The following is a 4,512-nucleotide window of genomic DNA, read 5'->3' on the forward strand; positions in this document are numbered from 1 at the left end:
TGCAGAAAGTTGCAAATTGGTCACAAATGACAGCTCGTAATATTCTGCAACCACTCTCACTCCCCCCAGTCATTTTCCAGTATATAGAAGTTGTTTCTCATATCCCAATTCCTCCATTTTCCAGTTTTCCCGGAAAATCTACGATTTTCGAGTTTTTCGTTATGCAGAAATATAGCTCATAAATCAAAAATCCTATTTCCATCATTTTTGGCCTTTTTTCCACTATCCGCCCGCCCACCTTGATGCCCAAATCGGAAAAATCGATTTTTTGAGGGGAAATTTTTGAGCAGAATTTTTTTTTTTCTTGCAGACTATAGCTCGTAAAAAGCTCGTAATTTGGGTCCATTGACCATGCCGATCTGGTGTCTTAGTCCGCCCAGCTTGACGGGGCTACGCGTATGGCCCTGCTCGCGCCAGTCCCACTCCGGTCGATGGTCGCCGGGCGGCGGAGTGGGGAAACCTTATGCTACTCAATGGGTTAATAGAATTTTCTACCGAATACACCGGGTTTGTCGATGAAGTTCTTCCATATGTATTTTTATTCAATTTTTTCATGCGTGGGGTACTTTAAAAACATTAGGTTTTAATGAATCGCTCACTGTTTGGATGAAAACCATCCGGAAAATATCAATGATCGCACAAATTATAAGATATGGCCCAAATTTTGATGCCGAAATTGCGAGTGCTACATTGCGTCTTGAGAATCCATGCCTTGCAAGTAGGCAACATTTCAATTACGATTTTTCAACTGCGACATTTCAACTACTGAACCTTGAATCAATCTACCACAAACAAAGGATGTTCTTAGAAAATTTATCCCGAAATTTCTTCAAACATTAACGATTAAACAGAACATCAGTATGTTTACAAATTCGTGATTTTCATTGATATGTGTATTAAGTTATTAATTGATGTTCTTTTATTTATGTGTGTATTAAGGTAGTTATGAGGGCGGGCATGTAGGAGCTGAGACGGAGGGGAATCTATCTCTGTGGGTAGGTGCGCTGTAAAACTTTCTCTCACAAAAATTTTCACTCCAAAGAAAATTTACCCTAAAAGTGCAAATATTTTGCTGAAATTTTTTAAATGCCTCAAGTAACTCTTCTACTTGTCTCTAATAGCGATAAAAGTCGCCTATCAGACAGGGTTGCGTAGAAAAGAAATATTTTCTTCAGCTGGGTCGAAATTTTCCACGTGTTGCAGGTACGGGACTCGTGCTACTGAACCCGAATAACGCAGTTTGTGGCGATATTCAGCTCTATTTCTACGAGAAGCTGATGAGAGATTCTCTCATTGCGCGCCTCATAATGCTGGTGGAACTGCATGCATACTGACGGATTAATTGGAGCAATAATTGATTTTTTTTCGTTTATTGAGTTGTTCGTTCAAATAATCGAAATATAATAAAAAAATTGAGTTGGTTGGGAATTAAAATTTTTAATTCAAATTAAATTATTAATATAACAATTTAAAAAATTATTAACATTAAGTTATTATTAAATTATAGATTTTTTACAATTATTAATTGAAAGCGAAAATCGATTACACATCGCATTAATTATTGATGCATCAGTTAAGTTATTAAATTGAGTTGAATTACGTTATCTACTAAGAAGCAAACAAAAAGTAAATGAAACAAAAATTGCAAAATTTTGGCTAATTACTGAAAATGCAATAATTTAAATGAAATCATTTTTTTTATCGTTATTTTACATTGCTTCGACCCGGTTAGAGTATACTGCGATGATGGTCAAGACTTTAAATGGTTAGATCGCATCATTCTACCCGGCCGGGATTTGAACTCGGAACCTTTTGCATGTGAGGCAACGAACTTACCCACTGCGTCAACCTACCAGGGAAATGAAATCAGTTGAAATAACACAAGTTGGAATATCGCAATTGGGGTGCCGCAGTTGAAAAGTCGCCTAGTTGAAAAGACGTGCTAACGCCTTGAAAATGAAAAACTAGGGATTCTTAGAATTGACCCTTTCGTGTGAAACAATGCGGACGTTGCATCTCATATGGATTAACACAGTTATTATCTCTCCATAACATCGAACAATTGAGATTACACAACAATAAATTTTTTCCCCCTCCCAAGTGACATCAAGATATCGAACTGCATGAAAAAAATCTCTGACATTTCTCCATGAAATTTAATCGTTACGATATCTAGAGTCTATCGAACTGCATTGACAGTGAAAAGTTCAGACCTTGGAAATTAAGACATGAATTTAAAGCTGCTAGTTGACGGAAGGAAGTGCAAACACGTTGAACAATAAATTCATAATTGTGAGTATAAGATTGCCTTTTACACAAAATGAATGATCCATAACGAATCACTCTCAATACGGCAATATTCAATGACTAATTACCAAGTAATATGATACAATCAGTTCAGTTGATTACCAAAATATGATATAATTAACCACTGACATCACAAAGATATGTATTTTGTTCAGTTATTTCAGTTGCTTTGGTTGTTGTTCAACTGACCTGAAATCATTCCCTCATTGTTGTTTAGCAATTATAGAATTATCAATGAATGAGAGGAATGAAATAACTCGTGGAACAATCAATCTGGATTGAAATAATTCTAAACAGGAGAAAACTATTCAGCGACGAAACGGTTCTCCCCTCATTACGTGATTAGGCCGCAGCTACTTTTTTCTTCATATAATGTATCCAATAACGTCACATTATTCATGAAAACTGAATAAATAAATACAGTATTTACACGGTAACACAAATAACCCATGTAGTGCTGAAGCGTATACAAAATTAAACATACCAAAAGTCCTCTGATTACACTTCATCCATAATTCATGAAAATTTTCTTATTCAATTTTCCAGTCACGATGACCCATGTTAAAGCACTTCGTGGAGGAATCGATAAGTACCTACGATATATATTATATTCCATTATTAATACATCGAACTCATTGTGATGAAATTTTCTTATTGTGAAATACTTTTATGATCAGAAGACGACCAGCGTCGTTTGGACGATTCCAGCATCCTTAGAATTACGTTTTCTGCATGGACTGCGTCACATGCATGATGAGTTTTGTATTATCACTATTATATATTCCATTTATTCATTCTAATTCATCTATTCTGGTTTCTCAATTAAGCATCTAGTTTAGAAGCTCCATACAAAAGTCTGTTTTACAGTAACATTGAAAAGTTTGATATTTATAAGGGAGCCGCGTATGGAAAAATCCTATGGAGAATTCGAGCAATTCCTATAGCATTGCCTGTAGGATTTCTTACAGAATTCCCTATCAGTTTTTCCCTATTCGATTTCTTACAGGATGTCTTATAGAATTTCCGATAGAATATCCTGTAAGATTTTCAATAAAATTTCCTATGAAATTGATGGTCATATGGGGCAGAATGAGGGTCAAAAGAGTCATATGGGGGTCATATAAGGATTATATAGGGATCATATGGTGGTCGTATGAGTTCATCATATGGGGGTCATAGAGACGTCATATGGGAGTCATATAAAGGTCATTTGTGGGTCACATCAGGGCCATACAGAGGTCATAGGAGGCTCATATGGGGGTCATATGGGGATCAAACGACCTTCATATCACCCCCCTTTTAATCCCTATATAACCCTCATATGACCCCTACGACTTATGTGACTTCCATATGACCTTTACATGACCTCCGTATGACCTTGATATGATTCCCATATGATCTCATATGACCCCTATATGACCCCATATGACATTTTTAACCCTCATTGTGACCCTAATGCAATATTTTATCGTAAATCTTGTTTAAAATCTCATACTAAATCCTATAGGAAATCCTATAGGAAATACAATAGAAAAACCTGATAAGGAATCCTATAGAATATACTATAGAAAATCCTGTAAGTTTTTTTCATACGTGTATAGACCGGGACAAAATGAAATACCCGGAAATAGCGGCTATATAGCACAATCCAGAAAACTTTTTTAACTTTCCGATCCGAAAGAAGGAAATTAGTGTAATGACCCCGAAAATTGAATGTTGAAATTATATAATTTTTATGTCATGGAGAATGATTTTTACCGAAACCGTTTGGTAAACATTCACTTCTGTCCGTCCCCGTGACCTTCAGACAAGTATAAAACAAACAATCCCTTGTCGGTGTAGGAAATTTTACTAAACAGGAGGACAATTTTTTGCATCCATAGATGTATTTTTTTACCGAGAAAATCGTAAAATTTCCATTAAAAACCAGTGTTTTTCACTGAATTACATATCCCTCCACGATTACCACTCGTATAATAAAATTTATCATGATTTTCGAGGTAATTTTTATCCAACTTTTCTCTCTGTGTATTCGTCTTCAAGGCTTATCCACCTTTTAAGACAATGGGACTCTCAACTTCAAACGTTATTGGGTCATTTAACCCTCAAGATCATTTAACCCGCAGCTAAGTACAAACATCAAACTTCTCAATTATGTGCTGTGTCGTAGTTTTTCCTGGTGTTTCAATTTGCTCCGGTCTCCCC

Source organism: Diachasma alloeum, unplaced genomic scaffold (genome assembly GCF_001412515.2).
Source record: "Diachasma alloeum isolate Michigan unplaced genomic scaffold, Dall2.0 Dall_scaffold_00776, whole genome shotgun sequence".
NCBI classification, from domain to species: domain Eukaryota; kingdom Metazoa; phylum Arthropoda; class Insecta; order Hymenoptera; family Braconidae; genus Diachasma; species Diachasma alloeum.